Genomic DNA, 13,378 nt, shown 5'->3' on the forward strand with positions numbered 1-13,378 from the left:
CGTGTGTGATAAGGAGGGAGGGGAAAGCAGGGCAGGGAAATCCTTGAAGATCTTGGCCGCAGAGGGGGGTTTCTTCACACCGTGTCACTCACCCAGTGACATCAACCGCTGCTGAGTTGGGAAGAGAGGAATTACTTGCTTGTTATCAGGTCCTCAGCAAGGGCTGTGATCTCTTTAGATCTCCCAGGCTGAAATAAGAGGGATGGCAGCCAAGGATGCTGCAGGAGCAGAGGATGGTGGAGCAAGGGATGCTAAGAACCATGGTGCTGATAAAAGTGTCTCTGAGCTCAGATCCCTCCGGCAGCCAGGTTTCCCCAAAACCATCCCAGAGGAGAGACAGGCAATCCTGCTTTCAGACCGCTTCCATCCAAACCTGCATCCCGCGGGGCTGCTAAAAGCACGGAGTTAGCAAGATTCGGTGCCACCGTGCTGACCAGATTCTGCATCCATTAACTACTTAACAAAATTCCTTGTGCCCCCACCTCGAACACATCCAAGTTAATGCTCCTCCTCATTTCCAGGACAAAAGCCAAGGCAGATCGTTGCAGAAGTGGTTTCTTTCCTACCCTTGCAGTATTTGGTTTGCAAAAGGCTGCAGAATGAGCACTGCAGCCGTCTGGTTCAGGCTGAGCCTCCTTACCCCCTCACCTCCATCACTCCATGGATCAAAACAAGTGAAAATACCCACAAAAAAAAAACTCATTTTCCCAAAACAACCCCTTGAACAAAGAAAGAGGCACCAGCTCCTGCATCCTCTATGCAAAATCTGCATGCTGTTCTCAGCAGGACTGTGATATCTATGGCTTCTTGCTGCTTTGGGGTTGTTTTCCACTTTCCAGACAGCATTGGGGATCATCAGTTAGTTATTTCTACTCTCTGGGATATGGGAATGCTTCCAGCATGGTCACATAGCTATTGCCTTGCCCCACCTTTGTTGTAGGATGAAACCCAACGTTAGCCTGTCCTGTTCTGCACCTTGCCTTCACCCTACTCTACAACCACAAAGTTTTAGAAGCTGGCACATCTCTCAAATGGGGAAATGAAGAGCCAGGAGCCCAGGTTTAGCAGATAAAGCTGAACATTACTTTTGGGGATATGTAAAATCACCTGGACACAAATGACCTGCACCTCTAGGAGTCCATTCTCACTGGCTGCTGGGTAGCACAACCCTCTGGGAAGCTCTTTCTTCATTCTCTCCTTCCAATTGGAAGTGTTATATCTTTAAACCAGAATGAACATTTCCACCAAACCCAGTTGCTCTGGATCTGACTCTCCTAGGGATAGCTACCAGCTTGCAATATGCATGTACAATATTTTGAGGGTTGCAATGAACACCAAGGGACATTCAGAATATGTTAATATGAATGTTGAAAGATGCCTTGGCAGAGTGTGGAATACCAAGTTCAGGAACCATTGAAAATACACCTAAGAGCTGATCTGACAGCTAGAAGGATCTTCAATGGATCTTGACAGCTGTCCATTTTTTCACTTACAAGATGTAAGTGACAAGCACTTTACACTTTCCCCATGATTGGGTGTATATGGAGATTGAGTTCCATATGTCTGAATTAAAAACCTAGGGCTAATCAGGTCATGTCCTTGACAGAGACAGCCCAGACACACACACAAGCCTTCTTGGTTTGTTCCTCAGGGTAAAGTTGTGTTAGAAAGGTTGGTGGACCTGGGCTCAGAGACCACGTGCATGGTGTGGAAAGGGTGGCAAGAGATGTGCTACCCTAAGGCAACTCCCTCGTGGTCATCCAGGTGCCTTGCTTTGTGACTTCCTAAAGATTTCACTCATTTGCCTAGTAGGGATCAATTTTTTTGGAATGGATTCTGACTGAGGCTCCTACCTCATCTGAAAGAAGGTGGGTTCCAGTCCGGCTTTGGGATTCCCAGTTCAACTTCTACTTGCAGTGTGCCCTGGGTTAACTGGAGTCCTTGGATGAAGCTATGAAATTCTTGTCCCAGTCCAAAGGAAAAAAAAAAACTCAGAAACCCTGAAAGATGCACCTCACAGCCTCATGGAGGCTTTTCTCCAAACAGCTAGATAAAGTCGTTCTGTTGTGCCAAGCAAGGAGCAATCCCTTCACCTCCCTGCTATGTCTCCTCCTGGAGGTTTTCTTTCTTCCCCAGAGCTTTCCTTCTTTTCCCAGAGCTTTTTCTTTCTCAAATTTCATTTTCTTGTTGTCTCCATCATTCCATGAAAAGTCTATCCCACCTCCATCCTTGGTTTTGGGGTCTTCTCCCCTCTCTAATGTGCCTCAGGACGGAACATTCCTATCCATGGGGTATTTTACCACCTCTTTCAACCATCACTCCAGCTTGTCCACCACATCCCCGTGTCAGCTCCCCCTGTACCCCTGCTTCAGGAGCAGGACCTCGTGGGAAGGACCCCGAAGAGTTAACCCTGTGGTCATCATCACCTCTGTGTCCCCGGGAGCAGCTCCCTGAGCCAGCAATCCCACTGAGGATTTGGGCAGGGCAGCAGAGACAGTTTGCACATGCCGCTGTCGGTAACAGAGCAGGGTGGAGGGATGGGGCTGAAAGCAGATCCCCGTTTTCAGGTGACACCGAGGAGGACAGATAGGATTTCTGCTGGGGGAGGAAGGGGGTGAGGAGCAGTGCAGAGGGCTGGGAGGGTGAAGGTGGCATCCACGGCAGTCAGATAACCTCCGACCATTTATGCCCTGCCACTGACCTGTGGTTGGCATCTCCCCAGCAGCTTGAAATCTGGGCTGGACGAGGGTTAAATCCTTTGCTGGGAATCAGCACCTTGGTTTATGCTAGCCTGAAGGGGATGTGGGTGCACTGAGCCAGAGCAGAGCAGTGCAGAGATAACCAAGGATGACTGGGAACAACGTGATCCAGCTTTACCCCACTCCCCAAAAACCCTTCTGCAACAGGTGGAGAAGAGCATCCCAGATGAAGAAGGGATGGACCAGCAGGCAAAGTGTTAAGAGAAAGGATCCTGGTGAAATGCATTCAGCAAGAGCTGGAGAAGGAGAGGGAGAGGAGATTGAAGTCTGGCCGGACCTCTCTTCTATCCCCCCCGTTTGATTTTATGGGCTCTGAAATGTTGCCCATCTGCCCTCGGTGCATGCTGCTCTTTTTTAATTGAAACGGACAGAGGGTATTGACTAGCTATCAAAATTCATATCTATGCAACATTTCATTTCCAGTGGCCTCAGCACTCCTGCCGCCGCCTCTCCGCAGCTCCCCATCACTTCGGTATAAAGGCGACTGTCACTTCGATAAACGGCCCCTAAACGGTGGGTGGGAGCTGGGGGAGAGCCACAGCCACGGGTGGGATGAGAAGCATTCAAATCCTGTTGGAAAACTTCATCAGAAAAAAAAAAAAAGAAAAAGCCTCCATGTTCTTTTTTTTTTTTTTTTTTTTTTTTTTTTTTTCTTTAATAACTGGGAGATTTAATTAATTGATTGACTGTTAAGGCTAATATAATTTTGATGATGTCGCCTATCTCTCCTGCCATTGATTTTAAGTCAGGGTCTCTTTCTTGCCTTTTGGTTGTATTTTTGGTAATGGGGCCCATTGTTATTAAAATTCAATTGGATTTTCACTATCTCTGTACCATAAGCCAGAAGAGCCAAAAAGAAGGATGAAAACGAGTGTTATTGGTATTTATTCTATTGAACTTTTACTACTGCTACTTCGGCTCCTCTGTTTCTGCCTTGGTGGGCTGCTTTTTACAAGGGACAGCGAGAAAGAAATGCCCACACTGCTTATTTAATTGAATTTTCACTTACTTTCTCCTGTACTTTAAGTGGCTTCGGTAATGGGAGAATTTCTTAATCTGAGGGAAAACAAAGAAAAAGAGAAACAGGATCCAAAGCAAAGCCATCTGTTTCTGATGCCGACAGCAAATACGCAGAGGTCGCAGAGAGGCAAAGGGCTCTGCTCAGTCTTGCTGGGTTCTTGCATGTGTTGAAGTCCAGCTGGGTGCCTTCAGCATGGGTCCCAGCTGTGCCACCAGAAGAGTCGTGATGGAAGAACACATCCAGCCACAAATAAAAGAGGCCAGAAAAGTTGTTCTAGCAAGCAGCATGCCCAGAGATTCAGAAGTCTCTTGAGTCAAGCCACCATGGGTGAACGTGCCTTGGTGCCACCATCTCACCCCTCCAGTGCTGCCCCCGTTGAACCCCACGTTTATCCCTCACCATGCAGAGCTGTGGGTCTGGGTGGGCAGATCAACAGCTACTGGACGTGGGTTTTCTACTTGGCCTCTCGCCCTCACACTTCCTTTCAGCAGTGCAGAATATCCATCATGCCTTATTCTTATCTACATCCCAGAAAGACCAAACCCTTCCAGGTCCTGCCTGCATGGGTTGGCCCCTCCTTTGCCATGGCCCTGCCCCTGCGGGCCAGATGCTGCTTCCACCTCCTAAACCCGATGCTGGCAGATCTGGGAAAGACCCTCCATTTCCCCAGCTGGACACGAATGCTTTGCATATCTCCCTCCGGGCAAGCTGCCCACCCGCTTCCCCACCCCAGCTCAGCCACGCAGCATCTGCTGTCCCCAGAGGACCCTGCCCCTGCTCTCCTGCCTCCCCCTCGCTGGTATGCGGTCATGGAGGGGGGGGCAGCCTTGCTGCTGCCATGCTCATGGTGAGCAAATGCCACCCCACAAGCACTTGCAAGCATCCCCTTGCATCCCTCACATGCTTCTGACATCTGCCCCACCTCTGTTTTGGCACACTGTGGGACCTTTGTTCTCCAGCTCCCCGTGGGGCAGGGGGGGAGGAAGGAGAAGAAGGGACATTCCTGCCCGCAGACATCACTTTGCAAGGCGAACCCAGCAGCTGACACCCTCGGGGCTGGGTTGGTTCCCCCTGCATTAGATCATTTTGTGTTGTGAAGCCTCGGATCCCTCCTTAGTGCAGCCAGCGTGTTTATACCAGGTGCAGGATCAAGCTGCTCTTTGCTTCATACCAGGTGTTGTTCCATTAGCAATAGCACAGGTTGCACATAGAGGTTGTAGTCTTTCTCCTTGGAGGTAAAACCACCTGGACGTGGTCCTGGGCACCCTGCTCTGGATGTCCCTGTTTGAGCAGGGTTGGTCCAGATGGACCCAAAGGTCCCTTCCCATCTCTGAGAATCTGTGGCCCTGCTCATCCCACCAACACCAAGCGAGACATCGACACCAGCCACCAATTCCTCCCACCCACACATGGCTGCTTCTGCTTCTTACCAGGAATAAATCCGACAATTAAACTAGCATTATGACATTAGCTTTTAAAACCCTCGTACTATGAAATAATGTCCCCGCGTTCGTGCACCGCACGCAGGAAGCACCAGGGGCGTAAAACTTTTATTATTAAAATTAACATTTAAAACCCGTACCATGAAGTAATGTGTGAGGTGAGCGTGGATAAATCAGACAGTTAAACTAGTAACGTAACATTAGCAGTTAGAATCGTGACCATGAAATAAAGTCAAGGTTAGGAGATGGATAAATCAGGCGGCTCAGCCGGGGCTTTGTTATGTTAACACTTGAAATCCCCTGGCAAGGGGGATTTCAGATGGAGAAATTAAACAGGCAACACAATTGACCCGTACAGGGCCTGATTCTGGTGCTGTACAACCATAAGTTATATTGGGAGGCATTAAAGAGCGGAAAAACACAAGAGAAGAGGTGACTGGGTCTGTTTTGCTGTTTTGGAGGCTGCAGGGACATATCTCGGCTCCACTGAATGATGGGGCAAAGGGTCTTCATTGCAGAGGGCTAGCAAAAGCTCTTCCTACAAAGGAAGGGCTTTTGGGGAAGGAAGGGATGAGGGTCTATTTACAGATGAATACAAGTTTTTTTCTAAATCAAGATCAGATCATCAGCTACCTCTCTGAGACACAGGACAGCACAAAGCTGCAGGCTTCAGAGCAGCTCCAGAGCAGCTGGATCAGCCCTCATCTCCTCCCACACACTTGATGTTCCTGAAGACTTGGGGGCAACCTGCACCTTCGTAACCTCTTCTATAAGCTATGTCCCCAGCAAAACCCCCAGGAAAAACTTCCAGCCCTGTTCCACACACAGCAGGATCCCCCACCAACTTTCTGTCTTCACACTATGAGACTCAGACCTTGCTTTCTACCATGAAGCTTTCTGGGACCTTCACTTGTTTTTGGTCTACAATCCATTCCAAGGAAATGCAGCACTGAGCTGCTCTCACCGATGGAGCAAAACCATCGCTGGATGACCAAACTCACTGGGGAAGGGTCAGGGACAGAAAATGATGCCTTTTTCCTTTTTTTCTTTTTTGTCCTCTGAATGGATGAAGGGGACCAGCTAAAAAGGGCTGGGAAATCTGTTTCCAGAAGACATGGTCTTAGAGGCACACAAAACTCACCAAGGTGTCCCCAACCCTCTTACTGCATGAAGACTCGAGTGCAGCACAACGACGAGAAATAGGGAAGGAAAAAGCAGGGTGGCAGTGGGAAAGGGGTGGGATATGATGTCATCTTCCCACCCCCGGGGGAACCCTGAATTATTAATCGGAAAAGAAAGCCGTCCCTGCAACCCAAGCCGGAGCGGCTCTGATTTCATCTCTCGACAGCCCTGGCGCTTGGCTGCGCCGACCGGCCCCGTTTCCGGCAGGGACGCGTCCCACGGGGACAGCCGGCGGGTTTTTGTCTGCACAACGTCAGCACCAAGATCAGCTGCGACCTCCAGATGCATCCACTCGGGCAGTGGGAGGAGGAGAAGGGGAGATTTGCCTCTGAGAAAGGATGGGACTGGTTGGAGACGTCGCATGCTGGGGAGGTCAGGAGAATGGCCTCTTGCTGTTGTAGGCACCAAAGTTGTGCTCACCTATGGATCCACCAAGAGTTTTCTTCATCCCAGTGCCACCCAGACACTTTTTGGTGGTTTAAATGCAATGAGCTGCATAGGTTTCAGCCTGGGTGGAGGAAAAAGGGCAGAGCCCAGCATCTTCACTTGTGTCTTATTGCCCAGCCTCATCAGCCTGGTCTTATTTCTTCTCTCACCTTGTCCCTTTCCTCCCTTTCTTCCCAGCCATGAACTCTACAGAATGACATTGTGCTCCTAAAGAATTAATCTAGTCTCAGTGGGGGTTTGCTTTTCCCTCTATCCCTCTCTAGCAACCATGAACCTGAAATACGTTGTGGCAGTTGTGGTTTGCCAGGGCCAAATCCTGCCCTTGCCATTGCTGTGATATTTCCAGAAGTGTGTGTTTTGCTTTCACCTCTTGGTGTCAAGTGGGAGAAAGATGAGGAAGCTCAGAAAAGAATTGTAACATTTGCTAAAACTTCTTGACAGTGATTCATCTACTTGGGGGTTACTATTATTTTAAAATTAAAAGTAGATTTTAACCAATGAAAGGGTAATGAATATTGGCTGGGAGGGAGCTGGGAGCTGGGATTGGGAGTTGTCTCTAAGGAACAAGAGCAATTTTCCCCAAAACTCAGCTTTCTCTACACTTGGAGGTTGCCAAGATCTCTGATGCTTCTCTTTGCCCCATGGTAAGAATTTCTGGCAGCAAGGCTAGTCATGGCTTTGGAGCTGGGTCTGGGAGGAGGCAGGCAGACCTCCAAGGGTTCCTGCAGGTCACAATGGCTGGCCTTCTCCTCTAGCCTCGAAGTCCTGTGTGAGGAAGAAGCCTCCTCACCTCTTCCAGCAGGACAGAGAAACAGGAAGACTTTTGTACTACCTAAGCAAAATATTAAAGCTGTTATTTTCCATTTCAACACCCATATCTGGGACTTTTCCGCAGAGAGAGGGGACGGTCACAAGCCAACAGGACACCTATCCTCTTCAGAGAGTTTGCATCTGTCTTTAGTTCTGCAACCCTACACCATTTTATCCCCCTTAGGGAGCCAGCACGGAGCTGATTCAGCTGAACAAGCACAGGAGTGAGGTGAGCTGTGTCCCGAACTCCAGCTCTTGGCTCAGTCTGCATTGACTCCAGAGAGAGTCCAAGGTAGCCAACCCAGGCAGAGCCATGGCAGATACTTCCAATAATCAGACTAATGTCCCCTCAAGGAAAAATGAGCCATGTAGTAGGCAGGAGAGGGAAACCAGCACAGTTTCTACTCTTCAGATTACTATTGCTTGAATGTTTTGGGATTTTTCAATGTTAGGATTGCTCTCATGGAGCATCCAACATCCCCCACACCTCCACAAAAGCTCTGAAGACTGTGGAACATGACAGCAACATCTGAAGCCTTCGCTCTTCCAAGAACAATAAAAATATTGGGAAGGCAGGATGAAATGCCACTGGAGGGTTGATCAGTAGGGTGGGTGAAATCTAGGGAGCAATTCCCTCGTTTGAAAACAGACACCTATGCTGGGTTAGAAATACATGCCCCAAACTCCACTGGCAATATCAAGAGGGTTTGCATAACAGGAGCCTGGATATACAGCTCAAACGCGGATGACTTCGCTGTTGACTCCTCCACTCAACATGATGAATCCTACCCAAGGTTTTTACTGAAAATACCTTTTGTTATTGTGTCTGACAAGGTCTCACTCCCTGAGACCCATTGCACTGAACGTGCTGAAAATACAGCTTTAAGTAAAGAGGGTGCCTACAGGTTGATACGAGCGCCTCGTGCTTTGTATGCAAATTGCAGCGTGGCTGCGATATATCAAAGTCAGGAAGTGTGCGAGTTCAGTTATTCAAACTGCAATAATGGGAACAGATCTTAAATCTACGGGAATGTGTTTGGAGGCTGGTAGGGAGCTACAGTGCACAAAACAAAAGACAAGTCCAAAAAAAGAGCGAAGAGTTCAGTGTTGGCAGCAGGCAGATGCAAAAAAATATATTCTTGGGGCCTTCGCTGGAAGCTAGGGAGGGGAATTGTATGGGCAATTGAAGATGTGCAGCTGAATCTGATTCTTGTATTGCAGGATCACTGAGAACAAGGATGATATTGCAGGAATCAGGTTGCAGCAAGAGGCAATAGGAGCTGAACTGCTGTGGCTATGCTTGGAATTTGTCATTCCAGGAGGCTATTAAAAATATCGCAATCCTTAGGGAAAAATTAAATACTCTTTAAAAATTAAAAAAATATATGTATAATAATCCTTGTAGTGAGGGTAGAGGATCACCAGGATACTTCCCAGATTTACAGCCTGTGAAAGCTAATTTTGAAACTCCCAAATGATATTCAGTGTTTCAAGGCAAAGGAAGACATGAAGGGCTGAAATCCCCAGCAATCCATCCTATCCCTGACCAGCTCTCACTGCCAGTGCATTAGTTTCCATCCCTGAGAACCTCTTTGCAAGCTGGGTTCTTGCAGATGTGACAGATGCCGAGTCCCTTTGCAGTGAAATTTTGGCTCCTTTGCAGGATTTGCTTTCCTCTTAGCTATTTAATTAGCCTTAAACCTCCTAAATGCAGCAGGCAGATAGAGCACAGCTCTGCCAAGGGGGTGACACTCATGTCCTCTCTGTGCCTACATGTTCAGCTTCATTTCAAACAGCCCTGGAAAAGAGCTTTTCATTTCCATCCCACCACCTTCCCCTACGTGTGGTCTTTCTCATCTTTCTTTACTCAGCTCCCCCTTTTTTGCTGTTTTATGGGGTGAATCAGGGCTGACAGCAGAAGGCTGCATCTACTGGAGCCTAAGACCATAAAATTTTGCTTTGAACATCCCAGTGCTGCCGTGGTCTTGCCATGACCATGGGAAAGCAATTGTCTCTTTACTGCACCTCAACCCTTCGAGACCACCCCAAGCAATGGGGTGATATTCAGGGAATCTGGGGTCCCCAACAAGAAAAAGCCCAGCAGCATTTTCATTGTCTTTGACTGTATGTTTGGGGCATGTACTCTTTTTTGTGTGTGTGCACACTTGGGGACGAGTGTAGGTACATACATGCAGGTATCCCTGGAGGTATCTGCATGAATATACCCATGTGTGTCTCTCCGTATAATACATATGTACATAACTGGGAATGTATAATGCTTATTTAAGCTGGGCCCCAAACCCAGCTGAGACCTCCTGCGGTTCCAACACGGATGGCTACTCAGAAAGGCTGACGCAAGCCCTTGGGCCCCTGGGAGCCCTCCCTCTGCCTCATCAGCAAAGTGGCTGTCCCGAGAGGTTTGTGGATGCAGAAGGGAGCTGCTCGCTCAGCAGCTGTGCTACAGGGAGTCTTGCCTTATGGGGCACTCGCAACAGGGTCTATGGGGCTGAAATAGTTTCTCTAGGGAAGGTATTTGGGGATCAAAAACCTTTCCCTGGCATTAGGGAATCCCTACCTGGTTTTAAACCAATATCACATCTCTAGGAGCTATGTTCATACAACACTGAACCAGTGCTGGATGCTGAAGGTGTTCGTAGAAAACACTGGGAGTGTGTCCCTGCACTTGATGGGCTGGCAGCCATGGAGAGCAAGTCAGTACATTGCTTATTGCTCATGCTTCTCTCCTTCTAGCAGCCATGAGAAGAAATTCAAATGCATCCAATTTCCACTCTATACCCAAATGTGTAGAGCCAGACTTAAGGAAACCTCCCTGCATGTTTTCCTGAAATTCCTTTTATTTTTTTTTTTCCCTTTTTACATTTTTTTATGAAGTTGAATGTCACAGCAGTCCTTCTCCTCATTTGCAATCGATGGGGTGGAGGTGTTTTGGGGTTCCCCTTAGTCCCAAGCCAGCAGCAGTGTACAAGTTTCACTGAAGGAGGACTCATGGCTCCGTGACTGGGGCACTGAAAAGCAGATTTAAAGTTCTTAGATCTCCAGTTTAACCTGCAGATTTTCCAAGTAACATTTGCTCAGTAAAACATTTCCAAGAGTGGAATTTACTGTCATAATTAATAGGTTATGATTAGGTCAATAACTTTCATCAACCTAGCTGGAAGAGAACCTATTAATGAAACTGTAAAACAACGTAAACTCTACAGAGAAAATAGGAGGGAGAATTTACAACTTCCCAGAAGCCCTAGTAACTAAAGGGACGATTTACAGGAAGTAAAATGAACCGGGCGCCCATAAAACACAACCAAAATTATACCCATATCCAAACAAGACAAATTAAAAAGGTTTAAGTGGATTTCTCAGCCCAAATAAAACAGAGCATCTCAATTGAGAGGAGACATTTCATGTTGCGTTTTATGGAGTGCAGGAGGGGAAGATGCATGGAAATGTGAGCGCATATCAAGCAGGTCGATAAGAAATCAGTGGCATAGCCTGACACTCCTGATGGCTTCTTCAGTCTCAGCCCGTAGGACGTAGTCCAATGGTCACAGCCAACTCCAGATTAATGAGGCAGCATGTTCAGCATCCCCTTCTGCACCACGGTCAAAATACAAAGATCCTGGAAATAAATTTAGAAAGCCCTGCATGAAGTATATTTATCCGGCAGCCAGGGGAAATAAGTTGATTCCATTTCAGGTGGCCTGAGAGGATGTTGCCCACCAACAGAGGGTAAATCACTCCAGCTGAAGCTCAAAGTAGCAAACTCCTACACGTGTCACCACTTCTTCTAAATGCAGGCCCCAAGAGAACATGAAATATATCCCATAATCTCTTTTTTAAATTTAAAAACCAAAACCAAAACATCTTGCCATTTTCTGGGGGTACAATCCTCAAAAAATGTTCTATCTAACCCCAGATTACTTTCATAGCTCAACTGAGGACCATGGCCAACAGTTCCCTGGGACCTCAGAGAAAACCTTCTTGGTGCAGTGGTGCTTTTCCAAGGCTAGCCATGCAATCTCTTATCCTGGGCTCTCCTGTGGGTAATATTTATTCTCTTACACATGGCACAACAAAGTTTTTTGAAGCCTTTCCTAGAACAAACTCAACAAGAACAAACTCCTGAACAAGTGATCAGCTAGTCCAAGGTCTTGGCTTTCACAACCTGTATTGTTGTCCTGCTTGAATGCTTTCTGCAGCCATGGTGACTGCGGTTAAAATATTTTGATTTTGGTCCCTCCAGGAATGGAAAAAGAACCCCATTGTTCTGGGTGCTGCACAAATCACTTTTTTTTAAGGGAAACTTCTTAATTTAAACATCTACCCAAAAGACTCTACCACAACTCTCTGCAAGTTCCTCCAGTGGTTAATTATCCTCACTCTTGTAATTGCGTTTATAAAAGCTACTTAATTTGACAAGACCGATTTCCCATAACCCCCTGCTGATTAGCATCATGTTCCTGTAATTCTTTATTAATCGGGTCCTCGTGAGGTGTTCCTTCATTTTGCCTGGAATCAATGGCAGGCAATAATTATCCAAGTCATCCTGTTTACACCATTTTAACATACTAGTGTGGCATTAGTTTTCTTCCAGTCCCCTGGATTGCGCAGCCCTCCAACACATCTCCAAAACCAGCAGTACTGCTCCTTGGCTGCTTCGTAGACAGCACTTGTATGTGGTTAAGACCAGTTTTCAAAAAGCTGTGTGTTTTTAAGAGGGTCTATTCTGTATCTTCCACAGTTAATGCTGGCCTGCAAACCATTTCTTCACTTTAATCAGATACAAATCAGCTTTTCCCCCCCAAATACAGAACAAATATCTATTGAAAATGCATGCTTTGCACATTTCCCTTCCAAGGAGGAATCAATACTGTGGTTATTATAGTTCCTTCTGTTCCCAAAGTATTTAAACTCTTTGCTGTCCTCAGCTCTACTGGCCAGAGACATCTCATGTCTTTTTGCTCATCTTACTGATTTTCCACAGCATTTCTAGTGCAAATTCAATGTCCTTTACTCCCATTTTTTTCATTTGATGTGTCTCTTGCCACTTTCACTTTGCCTCTAAGCCAGCCAGTTTTTCAAGCCGGTGTCACTCTTGATGGAGGGATTATTGCTTTGGGGGCACTTTGTTGTTTGTTTGTTTTTTTAAACCATCCCCTATCATCATTCACATTTTTCTGTTCCATTTCTTTATTTCTTCTTGTTTTTTTTTTTCCTTTTTTTTTTTTTTTTCTCAGCTGACTTGTCTTCCAGGAGATTTTTAATTTTCCATGAACTTGACCCTTGTAAAATAATGGATGAGCTGTTCTGAGCTAATCTGCTTTGAACATGATTGATGTAAACAAGGATGGGTTTTGCCACCCAAAAGCCAGCCATAGCTGTTCTGGCCAGCCAGCACCCCTTTGCACACTAAGACAAGGAGCACTGGAGAGTTCCACGGCTTGCCCAAAATCTGATCTTGATTTACAATTTTTACCTGCAGTTTTTGGAAAATCCCAAGGTTATTTCAAGGCTCACAGCCCAACACCTCCAGCACATGCCAGTAGAGCTAAAATGCTGGACTAATGCTTCTCTTTCTCACCCATGCTTTTTAAGTCAGGGTTTTAGGATCTGGTCAGCCCACTGCATAGGGCAAGTGGTGGTGGCTTGGTGCAGACACCTCCAGCGCACACATCTCCTGCCCCACCTGCCAGAATATTGAC

At 47.0% G+C, this 13,378-nt stretch overlaps 1 long non-coding RNA gene across 1 annotated transcript; it reads right to left on the bottom strand.

Moving 5' to 3' along the window:
- Positions 1–10,311: 10,311 nt before the first annotated feature.
- LOC137851877 (uncharacterized) lies at positions 10,312–12,028 on the bottom strand. Its single transcript, XR_011093561.1, has 2 exons — positions 11,842–12,028; positions 10,312–11,295 (listed from the first exon to the last, which is right to left on the bottom strand). It is a non-coding gene; the product is annotated as an uncharacterized lncRNA (long non-coding RNA).
- Between the last annotated feature and the right edge of the window lie 1,350 nt (positions 12,029–13,378).

The sequence above is a fragment of the Anas acuta genome, chromosome 2 (assembly GCF_963932015.1).
Source record: "Anas acuta chromosome 2, bAnaAcu1.1, whole genome shotgun sequence".
NCBI classification, from domain to species: Eukaryota; Metazoa; Chordata; class Aves; order Anseriformes; family Anatidae; genus Anas; species Anas acuta.